Raw genomic sequence first — 20,406 nt, 5'->3', positions numbered from 1 at the left:
GCTTCCGTACCTCAAAAGACTTTGTCAGAAAGATGAAGAGGCAGTCACTCAATGGGAGAAAATATTTGGAAAACACATATCGGACAAAGGTTTGATTTCCTGTAAAAACAAAGAAATCATACAACTCAACAACAAAAGATCAAACAAGCCAATTATAAAATGGGCTAAAGATATGATTAGGTATTTTTCTGAAGATGGCTCAAAAACACATGAAGAGATGTTCATTTTCATTGGCTATAAGGGAAATGCAGATCAAGATTACAATGAAACCTTCCTGGTAATGTGGGACAGAATCCTAGAACGAGCTGGGACTCAGCAACAAGGGTTTGAGAAAACTTTCTTGACCAAAAGCGGGAAGAGAGAAATGAGAAAAAATAAAGTGTCAATGGCTGAGAGATTTCAAACAGAGTCAAAAGGTTACCCTGGAGATTATTCTTAACACATTATATAGATACCACCTTTTTAGTTCAGTTTACTGGAGAGGCTAAAGGGAAGTTTCTGAAAATATAGAGCTGTGTTCCAGTAGCCATGTTTCCTGAAGATGATAGCTTTTACAATGTGACTGCGTGATTGTAAAAAGACAGATATTTCATTAGAGTCTCATTACAGTAAAACACATTAAAGGTCAGTTTCAGGGATAAGAATTTTTTGTACAAAGTATTTAAATATGTAAGGTTATAATATAGTTTTTAAATGTTCAAGAATCTTTTAAATACAAATTATTTTATCAAGCAAAAAAGAAGACTACAATGAGATACCACCTCACACCTATAAGAATGGGTGCTATTAAAAGAAACAGACATTTGCACACCGATGTTCATTGCAGCATTATATTCACAATCAATAAAAGATGGAAACAAACCAAATGCCTATCAAAAGACCAACTGATCAACAAAATGTGGTATATACATACAATGGTATATTATGCAGCAGTACCTACGACAAAATGACATCCTGAAGCACATAAAAGATGGATGAACCTTGAGGACATAATGCTGAGTGAAATTAGCCAGACACAAAAAGACAGATACTATATGATTCCACTTTTATGACCATCATAAAGGTATAATCAGAGGCTTATAATACAGAATATAGGGGACTTAGAGACACACAGAAGCTAGAGATGGTGAACCATTAACTAATGAGGTTGAACTCCAATGTAAGGGAATAGATAGGAGTGAAGGTGGTTCTCTAGTGGATCTATAAGTAATTTTACCATATTGAGGATGAACAAGATTGAAAGGGGTTGTAGAGACCTATGTGTCTCACTGGTTCACACTGTAAATATGAATTAGTTCTTGCAAGAATTACTTCAAAGATATGATTCTAGTACAAACAGTGTTTAAGTCCAGCATACAGGGGAAAACTGCTATTGTATGCCTTGAGCTATGTTCAAATGGAAACCATGAGCACTACCACAGCAACAGCAAAGGTAAATACTGGAAGGAGGGACAAGAATTAAGAGGAGGTTTAGTTTTCCTATTTGGTAAAGGTGTGTTTATTGGTTTTCTTTCTCTTGGGAATAATGAAATTACCTAAAATTGAGAATGCTGATGGACTGTGGACTGTGGGCCCTAATACATGAATACCCGATGGATGCAGGTGGCTGAAGGATGCACTGACTGAGAAGTAGACTGGCGAACCATGTGTATACTTATGAACAAAGGGTGTGCTGCTTCGAAAAGCAACAAAGTCGCAGTGAGGTATGCAACGATGTGAATGAACACGTGAGACGTGGTGAAACAAAATAAGCCAGAAACAGAAGAAAGGTCACCTTTAGAAAATGCTTATAAGAAAACAGGGGCCTAGATTGTAAGCTTTTAGAGCAGACATTAAGTCCCCATATTAGTGACAGACCCTTCCAATATGAAAAATTTAGAATGATCATAGCCCAAACACACCTAAAGAGAGGTATGGAAAGATCAAAGGTGATGGTGGAGTTATACAGAGAAGACATGATTTAACAAATGAATACAAAGGCTGAATCATCAAATTGATACCACTTTTAGTCTCCAACATTTTAGAGGAGCTAGAAGTGAAAACCTAAAATTGTAGAACTGTAACCCATGTCAAACTCTGAAATATGTTTTACAACTAATTGTGGTGCTGTGGTTTGAAATTTATAGCTTTTTTGTATATATGTTATTTTTCACACACACACACACAAAAGAAAAGTTGATTGTGACAATAAAAAAATATTTATGCTTTCTAGCCTCTTATATTCTGGAACAGCTAGAAGGAAAAATTTGAGAGGACTGTATGGTAGCCCATGATAAATTCTGGGATCTGTCCTGTAACTAGCTGTTGAAGAGTGCGCTGAAAACTACTGCTTTTTTATTTCTTTGCTTTGTATGTATGTTATACTATACATAAAAAATATATTTATTATGTCTAGCCTCCAACGTTCTGCAGCAGCTAGAAGGAAAAATCTGAGAAGATGGTATGGTGGCCCATGATAAACTTTTGGATCTGTCCTATAATTACTTGCTAAAGAGTGCTTTAAAACTATCGCTTCTTTCTTTGCTTTGTATATACGTTATACTATACAACAAAAAAAAAGTTTAAAAAAAAATTCAACACACAAACTTGAAAAATCTCAAAGGCAGAAATACACTAACACTTCCTTAGAGGAATACATATTATTATGCTGTTTTTTTCAATGAGCTTCTATTACTTTAACAATTTTCTAAAGAGTTTTAAATCAGTAGCTGATATTACCAAAGAAAAAAACATAGATACATCCCTATTAAAATAAACACCAAAATAAGGATGCCACCTATCAGTTATTCAGCATTATTTTGAAAGTAGTATGAAATAGAAGGGAAAAAAAGCCAAAATATTAATACTGAAAAAAGAAAAAGTAGTACTCTTAAAGAAAATGCATTAAAAATCTAGCACATTTCAAAATATCACAGTAATCACTTAGAAAATATAACGGGAAAAATGATGCCACTTACAATAGTGACAAACATAAAATTCCTAGGAATAATGTAACAAAGATTTTGCCTTAAGTCAAGAAGCAGTATTAAACTCTACAAAACAATATAAAGAGAAAATTTAAGCAGAAAAACAAACCATCTTTCCTGATGGGAGGACTAAATATTGCAAACATACCAATTTTTCTAAATGTATAGATTCAATATAATTCCAATAAAAATTCTACTGGAATTCTTCTTGGAACATGAAAAAAGGATTCTAAAATTCACCTAGAAGAATAAACAAGCCAGAAAAATAATTTAAATATTTGAAAAATAAAAGCAACAGTAGCAGAAAGATCAGAAGGGTTTAAAACCAGTCCAAGATATTTAACCACGATATTCAACCACGATGAATACCTATATGGTTAAATTAGTACAAGCCTAAGAAAGAAAACCCTTAACGTATGCAAAATTAGGAAAATGAAATGAGAAAAATTAATCATAGTTAACACTTATTTTACTTACTATATGCCATAAACTATGGTAAATATTTCATGTGCATTCTATCATTTAATCCTCATAACAATCCTATGAGGTAGGATTATTCAACTGACAGGACTTTATGCTAGCAATTTTGAAAAAGACTTTTAGAACTTTAACAGTCTTTCTTAACTGGGATCTTCATCTCAATCACAGAACACAGAAAAACAATTTGAATGACTATTTTCTCAATTCTCCCAAGGATGGATATTCACTACTATTCCAGACACACAGAATAGATGCCTGAAAATATTAGAGATTAATTATCTCCCAATTGAGAAAGGCTTTGTCTTATAAATCAAGTTGTTAAGAAACATGTAAATAAGAAAATAATCAAACAACAACCAAAAAAAATAGAATGTACTTAAAGGACAGAGAATGTACCGAATTTAGAAGCCAAAGACTTAAAAAAGGAAAAAGTACAACAAATCTTCTTACGTAATAATCAGTATGTTGAGAATAATTTAACAGCAAATAGGGAAAAAATCTTAAAAGAAATATGAAATAAATAGTTAATACCTTTACTGTATGAAGAATTTTTAAAAGTGTTTAAAAACTCAAGAAAAATAAGAACAGACAATTTACAAAAGAAGAAATTACTAAATAGATAATAATTAAAATAGTTATAACAAAGTCAAGCTGCAAATTAAAATAAGGGGCTATTAAATCTACTGAATTTCATATAAATTACCTAATCATGATGACAGCAAAAGAAAACTGGAACCCTCACTCATTCTGGTAAGAACAAAAACTGGTTTAACTTTTCTAGAAAGCATTGTAGCAATACTGTATCAAGAGCTGAAACTGAGTTTTTTTTTTTTTTTACATGGGCAGGCACCGGGAATCGAACCCGGGTCCTTGGGTATGGCAGGCAAGCACTCTTACCTGCTGAGCCACCGTGGCCCGTCCTGAAACTGAGTTTTTAACCCAGTAATTCTAGCTCACCATATCTAATCTAAGAAAACAACATTAAATATGGAAAAGCCATAATGAGAGAAGCTGTTATAGTTGTAGCAAATTGAAAAAAACTAAATGTCAAATAATGGGATAAATGTTATTAGGTAAATTGTCCTACATCCACTGGATGGAATACTAAGTATCCTTCAAAATATATAATTATGGACAATACAGCGTTGCATTTTTAACAGGAAAAAGCTCTTACATAACAGGAAAAAGTCCATATAAAAAATAATATACACGTTAATTTTATATAGGATGAGAATATAGGATTTTCCCTTTTTCTGTCACATATTTACAACAAATATCTGTGTAATATTTTTATACTAGAAATATATTTAAGTACTTTTAAAAAGAGCTGGTACTCACAAAAGAGGTATGTCCAGTGAACTGAAATAATCTACTTAAATGAAACATTTTTCAACTATTATTTTCTAGATATGTTTTGACATAATTTGTAATATTAAAGAATAAGAGTTCAGAAATACATATGCAATAGAGATAATCTATTTAAAAGTATTAAAGGCAAAGTAGAAGGGAAAAATTAAAGATATGTAAAAATTCTTATATACCAATTTTTTCTTAAAATAGGATATCTATCTTTTGTTGCTTAGATGTGGCCTCTCTCTCTCTAAGCCCAACTCTGCAAGTGAAATCATTGCCCTTGCCCCTACATGGAACATGACATCCAGGGTTGAAAGTCTCCCTGGTAGCTTGGGAGATGACTCCCAGGGAAGAGCCTGGCCCTGGCTTCAGTCAGACATTGCTATCCATCATAGCTTGTCAAAACCCAGCCAAACCCATTCCTGACAATCCTAAATAGCACCTAGGGAGTTATATAAGATCCTACAAAGGTTCCATACACTAGTGTAACTGCCAGAAACCTATAACCTCCAGATGGGTCCCTGGACCCGATAAGTCCTGAAATACATAGGGACAAGCCTCTCCAGAACATCAACTGTTCTATCTCCCTACTCCATATTATCGACAGCCTCTTCCAACACAAAAAATTAGAATGGGCATAGCCCCACATACCCCTAAAAAGTGGGAGAAAGATCAAAGGTGATGGTGGAGTTATACAGAGAAGATAGGGTTTAACAAAAAGTATGACTGCTGAATCATTTATTGATATTTCTTTTAGTCCCCAGAAGATTGCAGAATTGCAGCCCATGCCAACTCTGAAATTTGTTATACAACTAATTGTTGTGATGTGCTTTGAAATTAATTGCTTTTTTGTATATATGTTATTTTTCACAAAAAAAAAGAAAAAATATTTCTTCTAGCTTCCAGTGTTTTGGAGTAGCTAAAAAGAAAAATCTGAAATAGTGGAATGGTAACTCATAACGAAAAGTGAACAGAGCTAAGGAACTTGTTCGAGACACCATCAAGTGTACCAGTATGCATTGTAGGAGTCTCTGAAAAAGAAGAGACAATGGAGTAGAGACAATAATCAAAGGAATATTGGCTGAAAACTTGCCACATTTGACAAAACGATGAATATACACATTCAGGATGCTCGGTGAATTCTAAGTAGACACATACTGTGACACATTATAATCAAACTGCTGAATAAAAAAAATAAAGAGAAACTTCTGAAAACTGCAAGAGATAAGCAAAGCGAGGAGCCTCAAAGGATTAAGTGCTGATTTCTCATCAGACACCTTAGAGGCAACAAGGCATTGGGATGACATATTTAATGTGCCAAAGGCAAAAAATTGTCAATCAAAAATTTTCTATATGGCAAAACCGTCTTTCAGATGAGGGGAAAACAAAGACATTCCTAGATAAACAAGCTGAGGGAATTTATCAGCACTAGATTGGCCCTCCAAGAAGTGCTAAGGAGCGTTCTACAAGTTCAAAAGAAAGCACCAAAGCTATATGAAGAAATAAGGCCCTCTGGGGAGGGTAAGATACAGGTAAATATTAATGACAATACTATTGTATTTACGGTTTGTAACAACACTTTTTACTTCCTTCAGGCTCTAAACGACAAATATATGTATAAAATGTAATGATAAATCAGGTGTCAGACTCATTACCTATCAACACAATTACTGACAAGAGCTACATCAAGATGGAGGGACAGGAAAATAGTGCGTGTAAACTATTGAAGTTAGGTTGGTATCAAGACAAGCTGTTATTGATTTAGGATGTTAAATTTAAGTCCATGATAAGTACAAAGAAAATATTGCAGAATATATAAGTATATAGGGACAGAAATACAGGTTGCCAGGAGTGGGGGCAGAAGGAATGGGGAGTATGGTAGCTTGAAGCCATTGTGTACCCCAGAATATCATGTTCTTTTAATCCATTTCTGCGGATGAAGACCTATTGTAGGTGGGACCTTCTGATTAGGTTATTTCAGTTGAGGCCTGCCCCAGGGTGGGCCTTAATCCTCTTGCTAAAGTCCTTTTTAAGAGCTTAAAAGAAAAAAGCCCAGAGTTCAGAGATGAAATTCAGAGAAGCACCCAAAGAAGCTGAGAGATGGAACAGCCAGAAGCTGAAAGCAACAACAACAAACAGGAGAGAACAACCAGTAGACATCACTTTATGCTTTCTCATGTGACAGAGGAGCCCAAGCTGGCTGGTGGCTGGCCTTCAGAGTCCTGCTGATGCCTTGATTTGGACGTTTTTCACAGCCTCAGAACTGTAAACTGTAAATTAAGAAATCCCCATTGTAAAAACCAACCCATATCTGGCATATTGCATTCCGGTAGCTTAACCAACCAAAACAGGGAATTAACATATAATGGATACAGGGTTGCTGCTTGGGAAGACAGGATTGTTTTGGTTATGGAAATTCTGCAAGGTACTTACAACATTATAAATGTGATTAATCACACTGAATGGTATGTTTGGGAATGGTTGCGATGGGAAAGTTTATGTTGTTTCTATATATACCCAGAATTAGAAAAAAGAATGAGCAACCAAAAAGACATTGACAATTAAATGCAATATATAATACTGGATGGGATCTAATAAGGGAGGAGAAAAAGCTCAAAAGGAATTATTGGAACAAACAAAAAAAAATAATAAAAAGAATACTGATTGTCAGCTTTATGTCCAAGTTAAATTTCTTGAACTTGATTACTCAAAGTGGTTACACAGGTGAATATCCTTGTTCTATGGAACTGTACATGGCAGAATTAAATGTATACATTAATTATTAATTAATTAAATGTATACAAGGATACTGATGTATACAACCTACACTCCAGAGTTCAGAAAATGATTGATAAGTAGATAGATAAATGAACAGATTGACTGATATACTGATTGATAGGATGATATGGCAAATGTGGCAAAATGTAAAATTAATGGATTTTATTTTATAACATTTCCCAAATAATAACCTTTTGAAAACTTACACTGATATATATATATTTCTATCAGTTTATATATAAGCTTTGTTTATTTTGACTTGAAGTAAATAATTCAAGGATAAAACTGTACTTTCTACATTATTTTATTTAGGTATTGATTATCATATCATACCCTCCTCCTTGAATCTGCCCTCCCAGCCTTTTTCTAGCACTCCTGGTTTCCTTGTTCTCACTGTTTAGAGATATACAGGGGGTATAGAGGTATTTTGGAGTTGTTTATATAGGATCTGCATGATTTTTGTAGCTATATTGTAAGTCTGAAAGTGTTTTAAAATAAAAATTTTTTAAAATGATAATACATTTGGAGAAATAATGTTTTCTATTCTATTTTTATATGACCGATTCTCCCTAAAACCCAGAACTTGTTTTGAAGAACTATTTATAGACCAATAACTTTGAAAATTATTAAAGTTTCTAAAGCAATTTAAAACTGTGTATTAAAATCAGTTTGGGAAAAACAGATAAAATCTTTAAAAAAACTTTTTAGAAGACAATTTACTAAGGTCTTTCTATTAAGTTTATAAAATAAACAATTCTGTCTACCATTATACCATAATTGCTGTACAATGAAACAATATTTAATAACCTAATATGATATCAAATGTGTTTAAAATGTACACTATAAAAGTGAAACTTTGAGAATGAAGCTAAAGAAAGGTGTATTTCTCTAAGGGAATAAATATTTTCCATTATAAACCTCCCCTAGAAACTAATGGCAACTCATTTCTCTCTTTCTCATGCCAACTTCTCTAACCAACCTCAAAGTCACCATCAAAAATACAGGATCTCTGCCTTTCAAATTTTATTGTGCAGTTACATTAATATCAAAACACTAAGAATGTAGAGAAGAGGACCAATTAAAGCAAGATTTCTGTGGCAAAATCAATAGGACTTGGAGACTATTATGATGTGGGGGATGAGGAAGCAAGGGAAGAGTTCAAGGATAAATCCTGGGTTTCTAGCTTGAACAACTGGGTAGTTGATGCTATTTTCAGTGATTAGAAAAGGAGCAGGTTTTTGTTGTTGAGAGAAAGGAGATGATGAGTCCAGTATTAGAAATGCTGGGTGGGTTTGAGGTACCTATGAATTTGTCTAGTGGACAAATATTTAGTTCTCAAGAGAATTTTGGACTAGAGAGAGATTTACAAGTCACCTACTTAAAACAGTACTTGAAGTGGAGAAGAGGGCCCAAGGAGAAGATGAGTAAAAAAAGAAGACTGAACCTTAAAAGATACTGATATTTAAGAGAGACGTAGATGCAAAGAACACTGGGAAGAAGGAAACCAGGAGTGCTTGAAAAAGGCCAGGAGGGCAGAATCAAGGAGAAGGGTATGATAAGATAAGGTTCGTTGGTAACAGACCACTAGGAGATAGAAATAGGGTAAGATATTGGGTAATTGGAGCTGAAGGGATACAGACTGTGCAACAGGACTGAATATAAAAACTCAGAAATGGACAGCACAATACTACCTAACTATAATACAATTATGTTAAAACACTGAATGAAGCTGCATGTGAGAATGATAGAGGGAGGAGGTCTGGGGGCATAAATGAAATCGGAAAAGAAAGACGTTAAAGACTGAGATAGTATAATCTAGGAATGCCTAGAGTGTACAATAATAGTGACTAAATGTACAAATTTTAAAAATATTTGTGCATGAGGAAGAACAAAGGACTGTCATTACTGCAGGGTGCTAAAAATAGATGGTAATTAATATTTTAAAATTTCACCTTATGTGTGAGACTAAAGCAAAAAATGTTTATATGGTACAAAATTTATATTTTGACTAGTGCATTTCCTAATATAACTTATGTAGATAGTTTGACTGAACACCATAAGTGCTTGGAATCTCAGGTAGGACATGAGATTTTGTTGGTTTGTCCAGAGTGATGCCCCGATGAAACCCAGAGTGATTCGATCAGTGAGTAGAAAAGTATTTGCAAAGTCATCTTGGGGGAATGGTGAGAACAGGGAGAAATTCAACTTCCCCAAGTTGAATTCTTGATATTCTCACAAGCAGTATGGACAACCAAAGCTATAGGCTGAGGCCCCAGTCTTGGGGTTTGTTCAAATGAAACTTAACCCCACAAAGGATAGGTCAAGTTTACTTAAAATTTAAGCCTAAGAGTCACCTCCAAGAGAGCCTCTTTCATTGCTCAGATGTGGCCTCTCTCTCCAGCCAACACAACAAGCAAACTCACCACCCTCCCCCGTCTATGTGGGACATGACTCCCAGGGGTGTGGACCTTCCTGATAACGTGGGACAGAAATCCTAGCATGAGCTGAGACTCAGCATCAAGGGATTGAGAAAATCCTCTCGACCAAAAGGGGGAAGAGTGAAATGAGACAAAGTGTCATTGGCTGAGAGATTCCAAACAGAGTCGAGAGGTTATCCTGGAGGTTATTCTTACGCAGTAAGTAGATATCACCTTGTTATTCAAGATGTAATGGAGAGGCTGGAGGGAACTGCCTGAAAATGTAGAGCTGTGTTCCAGTAGCCACGTTTCTTGATGATGATTGAATAATGATATAGCTTTCACAATGTGACTGTGTGATTGTGAAAACCTGGCGTCTGATGCTCCTTTTCTCTACCTTGTCACCAGACGAGTAGAACATATGGAATAAAAATAAATAATAGGGGGAACAAACGTTAAAACAAATTTAGTTTGAAATGCTAGTGATCAATTAAAGTGAAGGGTAAGGGGTATGGTATGTATAATCTTTTTTTTTGCCCGTTTTCATTTTATTTCTTTTTCTGAATTGATGCAAATGTTCCAAGAAATGATGAATATGCAACTAACTGATGATACTGTGAATTACTGATTATATATGTAGAATGGAATGATCACATGTTAATGTTTTAGTTCGTTTGTTAAATTTTTTTTAATTAATAAATTTAAAAAAAAGATAATCAATACCTAAATAAAATAATGTAAAAAGTAGTTTCATCCTTGAATATTTACTTCAAGTCAAAATAAACAAAGCTTATATATAAACTGATAAAAATATTTATCAGTGTTAATTTTCAAAAGGTTATTATTATTTGGGAAATGTTACTTAGGCATTAGAATCAAACATCCAGCTCAACTAAGCACCTTTTAATGGAAACTGAGAAGAAAATACCTAAGTATTTGAAATTATATGCTGTTTAGTCAAAGTTTCATTTGAGGAATTTCTCAGTTTCTCCCCTGTAATTGGAACTGCCAAGCACCTAAAAACCACACAGGATTTTTCCACATCTCTTTCACAATTTTTATATTTTAGTAATTTCCTAGAACTTTAAAAGATACCTGTATTATTACCCCTTTAAATTAAAGAACTAAAACTAAAAATTTTAAGATACTGAAGGCAGAAAGATAAACAAAATTACACTCAATTTGCATCAACAAGAATTTGATGAGACATCACTATGTACCGGTATTGTGTTACATCTATCATATGGACAGTTACTTTATTCTGAACGTTTTCAAACCAACACAATTTGTTGACTACATCCTTACTTTCTAAAAACCAAGTGAGAACCTTATGGCCAATTCATCTCCCAATTCACAAAATTCTGTTTGCTATGACCCCTCCCTGCCTCCAATTTATATCCCAAATCTATTACCTATTTCCTTATCATTATTCACATGTACCTCGTTAGGCAAATCAGTAGTCCCTGCTACCTCCATCAAACTCAAATCCCCATCTTCACTGCCACTCCATCCTGTGCTAATAGCTCCTCCTACCATCCTGTTCTACTGGACTATTAAGTACAATCTCCCTGTACATCTCCCATCCATTTTCAAACATGTCTCTTACTTCTTTGGTTTCAATAAAATTCCAATTCCCGTAAAAGCATAATGTCCTTGAAAATGCTCTCTAAAAGATACTATTCTTCCAATTCTCCCAGATTCATGAAGATACTGTTTGCAGATCATTCTTATTTAATTAATGCTTAATATTTCCTCTATGGAACAATTAATCAAAAATAACATTCTCACTATCTCAGGCACCATTTCTTACTATGCTCCCCAGGACAGTCTTGCACTTTTTTTTGATAATGGCTTAAGGTTTCACTCTCCACTTCATCCCATGCTTTCATGACCTGAACATATACAATAATTTTTCTAAGACTCTAGCCTCAATTCTAATGTTCATCTCATCTTCTCTATTCCAATACTGTTTTTACTCTAAAACAATAATTTGTTCAAGATTCCGAACTTCTGAAATTCCTCTTTCTGACTGTAATTTCTTACATTCTATTTCTCTGACTTCTTCATTTCTACTGAGCTGCTTGCTCTTGGCCATCCTGAGTACTTCCAGTTAGTTTTTTGATCCTTTTTCTCTCCCTGAATCCACTAATCACTTCTATTTTCCCTTGCTTTCTTATTCAAAATCAAATTCACACTCAGGTAAGCCATTCCAAATATGCTTTGCTAGCATTCCTGACTTCATAATTTATATTCCCTTTCTCTCAATTTGTCTCTGGATGACCTCCACTACCTGCTTTCTCTGCTTCTACTCTCAAACTGTCAAACAGTGAGGATACAGTCATAAAATGGCACTGACTGGGCCCACTACTGAAGTACTCTATACTACACACAAAACACCTTCTCCTGTAAAAAGCAGGTTTACTTCAAGAGGTGAAGCACATTCCCTGTTTTGCTCATTGCCATCTTCAGTACTTTATAGTCATTAAGTAGCACATTGTAGGCATCGTGATTAAATTTGTAGAATAAATGCAACACCATATATCTCCAGTAGACTTAATACTGAATTTGTGATTATTCCAAACCCTGTCGAATTTTCATGTCTCAAGTCTATCTGCCTCCTTCAAAAAACGTCAAACCCCTTACTGAGAAAATCAAGGTCTTCCAATGTGAACTAACTCAGTATCCCTAACATCTTAAAAGGAAAATGTATCCTTATAATTCTTTTTATTTTACTGAATGCCTACTATACAACAATCATGCTAATGATGAAGAACTCAAACATAATATTCATTTGACCTTTCCCCTGAATTGTATTTTTCTTGTTCTGTTAGTCTTCCAATGGAAAAACAAAAACAAAAACCACTGAGAATTGTAATCAAAATGTAAATCAACTACCAATTTGCATTTTCTTCTGATAGCTGGCTCATCTTAAACAGGAGCTAAATTCGTCTGCTTTTCTGGAAAGCAAATTTGGAAAATGAACTTTCTTATGATTTTAACCGTAGGATTAAGCTCAGAATATTTGAGTTTTTTAAAAAAGCAATCATTTCTAAGACAAGTTTAACAAAATCTCTTCTGATTCTCATCCTTTAATCAATTTAATTGCCTTTTCTCAAATGAAATTACATTACCCAGTACATTTTTTCTGCATGCACAAAACTAATGTTTAAAGTAACTTTAAATACTCTAAAATCAAACCAGAATATCAGTTAATAGTATGTGGAACAAGCTCAAAAAGTAGAGGCATTCATGAAGGAAAAAAACAAACTGTAAACAAGTTAAAAGAAATGATGATTTAAGAAGACTTTTAAGTAAATGGATTTGGAAAGAGAGGCTACCCAAATAGATGCAGGTCAAAGCCAAACTCAAACGGGTTGACAAAATTCTGTGAAAAGAAGAAATTTCAAAAAGTACTGCACAAACAATTCTAATGTTTAATAAGTAGGAATGATACTATTTTTTCTCCAGTGGACGTATGAAGGCAGAAAACTATGGCATGCTTAAAAAGCAGGGAAAACAGGGGAGCAAACCCCAACGGCTTACTAAGTATAAAGAGCGCCTTCAATCATGTAATGGTATTTTTGAAAGCAGTCTCCACCATAAAGTCTTCCTGAGCTATAATATAAATACAAAGGATAATAATATATATAACAATGATAAATTACCTGTTTAGAAATTCGTTTTTGCAGCTCAAAAACAGCTCCTCTCCTGATCCACACTTCAAAGCTGTTGCCTGCTTATGAAAAGAAAAAAAAAATCACTTTAGTAAATTCTTTACACATATAATGAAGTACCGAATATCAAATACTATAGTTATGACCTAAAATAAGTTCACGATAATTAAGACGGGAAAAAATTCCAATTTAACAACTCAAATTACCTTAGTCTTTTTGGAAAATAAAGTGACATGCATAAAACATTAACCGACCCCCAAATCTGTAAGATTCCACCAAACGCAAAGTAACCTACTTTGGATTACATGGTTAACCCTAATAGTCATTTAAAGATCCACTCTTATGATTGATCCAGTCGTTAATTTCTTGCAAAACTATTCAAAAACTGTTCATCCGATGATGAAAAGACTGTTTCCTTATTTACAAGCTAGGCACTGCATAATAAAATAACCTTGTCATTACATAAACACAGGTTTTACAGTTCCCAAACTCGGTATTAGAATGGTTCCCACGGGCCCGCGCAGGGAAGGTGATAGGGAAAGGAGCAGGTGCACCCGACGCTGCATAACACCCACTCCAGTAACCAGAGAATCCAGAAGGCGGAGTCTGGAAAGCGGTTACTGGGTGGGTGGTAGGGGCGCCTAGAAAGCCCGCCTCTTCCAGCGCCAAAACACGACCCATCATCACCCGTAAGACATTCCACACAGACCTCAACCCGACCAAAAAAAAAAAACGTCCAGACGATGCCAATTTCGGAGGGGTGGGCGGCGGGATGAGAAATTCTGATGACCCGCCTCCCTAGCCGGGCCTAATGCCTAATCCCCAAACACCAGTTTCTGCAAAGCAAGCAATGTTTCCCTCACTGAGTATTTTAGTTTTTCCCGATCCTAGGCCCCTTTAAACTAGATCTGCAGTAACGAGCGGGAGAGAGGAGACGCTATTAAAGTAACATTTTCTTTGCAAGTAAAACCACCTCTTAGAGCCAAAGTCAGGTATGCCTCCCTCGGCTCTTCTGCTCTAAGAATGCTACAGACAGCAGAAATCCCGCTGCTCACAGCCCAACGCAAACTCTGAGAGTCGCGTTGATTCTCAACCACTCACACCACCCAAAACTCGGGACGCCGAGAGCTCCACAGAAAGGAATTCGAAGGATGGGGTGGGAGGCAGTGACGGGGACTAGGGCCATCAAGACCTCCTTCTGTGAGAACTCGACCCCCAGCAACCAAACCACAGACCCCTCTTCGTTCCTCCACTAGCAAGGGGGCATTCCCTAAGCCCCCAGGACACAAAGCAGCCGCCGTTTCCCGACCAAAAAAAGAGAGGGGCGGAGAAGGGATTCCACATTATTCAACGCATCCTTAGAAACTCACCCCTGAGAGCGTGCCCGTCGGACCCTTAGAGGAAGGGACGAACTACCTGCCGAGGGACTGTGAAGCAAACAGCAAAAAAGACCCAAGAACCCACAACGGAGGCGTGGGCCAGCGGCCAGGCCCAAAGGGCTCAAGTGTCCCAGTGCCGTCGCTCTCCGGCCACTGCGGCGCGCTGCCCTCGGTTGCCAAGGCCTGGGGACGGGCAGGCATTACCTGTAAACGAAGCAGCCGCCCCTGCCAAGGTTAAAGCAGCGGTGAGTCCCCAAGTCCCGCCACCGACCGCAGTCCTGCCTTAGAGACCGCAGCAGGACGCGTCCACAAGTTCCTTGGCTGTCTAGGGCCCAATGGCCGCCTTTTCCACCTTAAGCTACTCAGCGCCAACCGCCGCAGCCACCGCCATCTTAGGATCTCATTGTGGTGGGAGAAGAGAGGCGGGCGGGGGAATGCCGAGGGGGCGACGCGCGCTAAGACTTGCGCCGTCTCCTCGGCAACGGCCTCACGGGGGCGAGAACTCGCGGGGGCGGGAGCCGCAAGGCGAGCGACGCGCTAGACTGGAGTCACGTGACCTGCCGGAGTCTGTGTTGTCGCCTCTGGCTCTTTAGCCTGGCATCGGATACACAAACGAACTACCAGAGACTACATATCCCAGAATGCCAGCTCGACTTCGGGTTACGAGTGCGCACCCGTCACGAGAAAGACTACAAGTCCTAACATGCTGTGCGCTACCCAGCGCTGACCGCGGAACAAGGGGACGGAAGCTTGTGCGGAAGTGGATTGATCCCGCGGGTGGCGGCTAGGCGGTTGAGAAGAGCGCGGAGGCGTGGTCTCGATTACCTTGCGGGTGTCAGCATTAGTTGGTGCCGGAAAAGGGATGGAAAACCTGTGTCGCCGTTTTATTCCCTGCCCACTAACATCCTGGTCACAAAGAGATGAAAACGAAGGCATTTACAATCTAGTTCATCCTCCTGATTTCACATATGAGGAAGTAGTGTGCCAAACACCATAGAGCTATCAGTGAGAGATGTAAATATTGTTCACAATTAATGCCAGCTTGGGTTGATGTTCTATTTTTTTTTCCTCAGAAGAACGGAATGGTTTTCATTAGAATTTAATCTTGGGAAATAATCCCTCAAACTACAGTCTCTGAATTCCCTTTTTACTTGGGCTTGTTCAGCCGTAGCTCTGTTAAAGTTAATAAGTTGATATGTTCTCTCTCTTTTGTTTTTCTTTTGGGAGATGAAAACTGTGAACCTGGCCGAAAAGTTTTACCTGTCAATTGTTACTTGAATGAGAGGAAAGTCTATGTTTAGACAGCTTGTAATAAAAGGATAATTTTTTTTTTCTTTAAAGCAAAGGGCAGGGAGGAATGAAGAATTGCCATCTGGGTTCCAAAAGCAACAAATTATTCTCAATTACCAATAGAAGTTGTTCACAAATAAAACTAATTAATGGAATTGCAGCTGAACACAATTCAGATGCTTAAAGTTCTTCCAGCCAACTGGAATTTACTGTGTCGTTTCAATTATCAATGCAATGATTCTTGACACTATTCGCAGTAGCATGTATTTTTAATACATTTTGTTTAACGACAATTCCCAAGTGCTGAAGTAACAAACAGTCCTTACCCCACAAAAGCTCATATTTTAGTGGAAGGGAGACAGATGGGGTGTGAAGTAAATAAATTCTGTATATTAAGAAACACAAATGCTGCAGGTACAGAGCAACTAACCCATTGGGTGTTTATTTTAGTCCAGAGTGCCTGTGCCTCATCCTGTTTCCACTACTTACCAGCTATGAGATTTTGGAGAAAGTTTTTTAACCTTTGCAGTCCTCAATTGCTTCTTCTATGAAATGGGGAGAAGGGAAGCAAATAATATTATTGTCTACCTTAGAGGGATATTTTTAAAATTTAGTGTTTATGAAAAGTGCCAGATACAGCCTTAGGTCCTTCCTCTATTGTGATTTCCTTAATTCTCACAACTACCCTGAAGTGGTTGGTACTGCATTCATCCCATTTTACAAATGAGAAGTTAAATCATCAACATTCTAACAACTCCAAGTGACTCTTGGAGGAATTATATCTGACTCTTTGGAGAAATTTGTTTGATTAAATAAGAAAATGCATGGGGAAAATCACTGGTATATGGTAAGACCCTAAAATTTAGCTATATTTGTTATCATTTTGGGTTAAAATAGTGGCCTTTTGTAATTGCTGCATCCGTATGCTACATAATACTGTACATTATGAAACCATATAGTAAAGCAATTTGTAATCACTAGTGCTTATAAAATTTAGGTTATTATTTTTGTTATTATTAATAAAAGTATCTTTCTGTTAGAATTCTTCCTGACCCATGACCTGTGATGGAATAGAAGTTAATACTCACCAAAAATTATCTATACATTAATATGTATGTATGCATGTGTGTATATATATATATATATACACATACTATTTTTAAATGTATGTGGAAACTGTCATTAAAACAATTCAAATGCATAGCTGAAATCTTAGTAGCTATTGTTCATTATGTTTTTTGAATCTATGGGCCCTAAAAACATCAATAATATTAGGTCTTTTGCAGTATGAGGAATCTGAGAAATTTTTACATTAAAAAAGGTTCTCAAACTCAAATATAAACTTCACTGATCTTTGTAGTGAAATGAAGAAAGAGAAAACTTAAAAACTTTAATATCACTGGCTTCCAAGAACTTAACATTTAATTCAAAAAGCAAACCATATGCAAACGAATCAGTCCTGACTCAGTAGTATATGACTATGTCAAATAAATGGTACAAACACTAAGTGCTTTAGGAATTCAGAGAACAAGTAGGAATGCATTGCTTCAAAGAAAATGTTAACTCCAGGATTTCTTTGTAGGATGAAATTAGGGGCTGCAATCCTGATGTAAATGTAGATTGGAGCAATGGGGTGACCATGCAAAGATACCTGTTGTAATTGTATTTCAGCTTAAACATAAGCTAAGAACAACACAGGTATTAGATGAGGAAAAGGACTAAATGCAAGAATGACAGTCCATAGAAAGGGCCACAACACGAACACAAAGGATAGGAATAGAATAAACAATGGACAATGCGGAAACCACACTGGCTGAAGTTGAGAATTCATATAGTATGGCAGATGAAGAAGCAGAAAATGGTGGCAAGATTGATTCACAGTTGGGGCCAAACTAGAGAAAGCCTTCAATACAGGTCTGAAGAGTTTGGGTTTTGTTCTGTAGGTAGAGTGAAACCCTTTGAGATTTTGGAAGAGAGCAATGATATAATGAAGTGTCTATTTTAAGTCTGGTGACAATGCTTAGTACAGACTGGAGCTAGGAGAAGGCAGAAACAAGGAGAACAGGTGGTAACTGGCATAAGGTAATCAAGGCCTGCCTGGACTAAGGGAGTAGAGGAAATGAATCTAAAATATGCAGATTGGATTTTGATTAAAGTAAACTAAATCAGTTGTCATGCTGTGTACAATTCTATGCGTTGCTGTTGTTTGATATTTACTATGACACTGGCCAGGTGGCACTTACATTATAATATCTTATCTCTTTGTATGTTCTCTCTCCACAGGTGGATTTTAAGTACAGCTAGAGCAGAAATCCTGCCTTTTGTACTTATTTATATCCTCAGTGCCTTGCAGAGAGTTCATTTAAGTTGATGCTCATTAATTTGTCTTCTGAAAAGGCAGTACCTATTTTTAACCTGCAGGTGGTGATAGAATGTAAAAGAAAAACTTTCAGTGAACAAAAACTATCATAACGGAATTTTATTGCTTTTATGTGGTTTTTGATACACCCAAAAGACTATATAATATGTATGTAAAGTATTAAGTACTAAAGTAAGCACTGAAGAGCCTACCATCAAATCTAAAGACTAGAATATAATCATATGTTTAAGGTCTCTCTCTCTGTTTTTCTCCAAACTCATTCTCCTTCTTTGCAGGCATAAATACTGTCATGAAATCCGGTATTAGCATTTCTTTGTATGCCTAATATTAGGATATGTATATATACCTAAGTAATATCTCATTTTTCTTTTTCCAAACTTTATATAAATATTATAATACCGAATATATTCGTGTTGATTTATTTTGTTCACGTAACATTATGTTTCTGAGATTCATTCATGTTGATGGGTGTAAATGCAAACTCTATTAATTTTGGAATGCTACTGTAATTGAATATATAATTTTAACTCTATGTTTCAAATTAGCTTTATGGGAAATTTGGAAAAGAAAATTGGTCTTGCCAAAAAAGAGACTAGCAGAGGACCTCTGGCCTAGTTCTTACTTAAAGTAGTGGCTACTTCTTTGCCTAATATAGCCAAGGACTTCTCCACCTCCATACTAATGACATTTGAGGGCAGATGATTCTTTTTTGTGGTGACTGTCCTGTGCATTATAGGATATTTAGCAGCATCCCTGGCCTCTTCTCACTAGATGCCTGTAGTACCTCCCCTCCTCAGTAAGGACAACCAAAAAATGTCTCCAGACACTGCTGAATAGCCCCTGAAATTGGAGAGGCAAAAAGGGCAAAAATCACTCCTGATTGAAAACTACTAATCTAGACTTTGCATTGAGAAAACCCTATTAATTTATTTTTCTTATATATATCTTTTGCTCATAAATCTGTGGTTAGTTTGTATATAATCTGGTTATTCCCAGAAATTTAGGGTATTTACGTGACAATTGAGACTCAGAGTTAGCGCTCTGAAGCTGTGAAAGCCAGCACTACCCCTTACAGGAACTGTCTAAAAAGTTGAAAAAGAGAGCAGACTTTTAATAGAGATATGAAGGAAGCTGATTTGAATAATACTAAGGTAGCTTAGAATACAGGGTAAAGGATGATATCATCCATATTTTAAAACTTCAACTTCTGTGTGAGACCAACAGGAGAGATGTTTATTTGGTGCAAAATTGATATTTTGAGTAGTGTATTACCTAAATTAACTGGTATAATCAGTTTAGTTGAACACCATAAGTACATGGAATCTTGAATAAGGCATGAGATTTTGTTGGCTTGTCCAAGTTATGTGATGCCCTGATATATCCCAGAGTAATCTGATCAGTGAATAAAGTATTTGCAAAGTCTTCTTGAGGGGACTGGGGAGAAAGGAGGAAATATTCGGAAATATTCAACTTCCTCATTTAGAGAATTTCTGCTATTCTCACAAACAGTAAGAACCACAAAATCAATAGGCTGAGCCTTCAGTCTTGGAGTTTGCACCTATGAAACTTAATCCTGTAAAGGATAGGCTTGAAATTATACTTAATTTTGTAGACGTACTTAAGATATGTCTAAGAGTAGCCCCCAGAGAATCTCTCTTGTTGCTCAGATGTGGCCTCTCTCTCTAAGCC

The 20,406-nt window shown here is 36.3% G+C and overlaps 1 protein-coding gene across 12 annotated transcripts in view; it reads right to left on the bottom strand.

The window, feature by feature from the left end:
- The window catches only part of PCM1 (pericentriolar material 1), a 111,018-nt gene extending 95,421 nt beyond the window's left edge, over nt 1–15,597 (bottom strand). For 3 of the 12 annotated variants that reach the window (XM_077144583.1, XM_077144588.1, XM_077144592.1), the window contains exons 1-2: nt 15,252–15,595; nt 13,660–13,730 (exon numbers count right to left, since the gene is read on the bottom strand). The gene's annotated coding sequence lies outside the window, so the exon portion shown is untranslated. Of the gene's footprint in view, nt 1–10; nt 33–10,228; nt 10,392–13,659; nt 13,731–15,251 lie in introns of those variants that run through there. The other 9 variants (XM_077144590.1, XM_077144591.1, XM_077144593.1 and 6 more) reach the window with 6 other exon arrangements.
- Nucleotides 15,598–20,406: the final 4,809 nt, after the last annotated feature.

The sequence above is a fragment of the Tamandua tetradactyla genome, chromosome 26 (genome assembly GCF_023851605.1).
Source record: "Tamandua tetradactyla isolate mTamTet1 chromosome 26, mTamTet1.pri, whole genome shotgun sequence".
NCBI classification, from domain to species: Eukaryota; Metazoa; Chordata; class Mammalia; order Pilosa; family Myrmecophagidae; genus Tamandua; species Tamandua tetradactyla.
The sequence above is the reverse complement of the archived record's forward strand: the minus strand, read 5'-3'. Positions and strand labels throughout refer to the sequence as shown.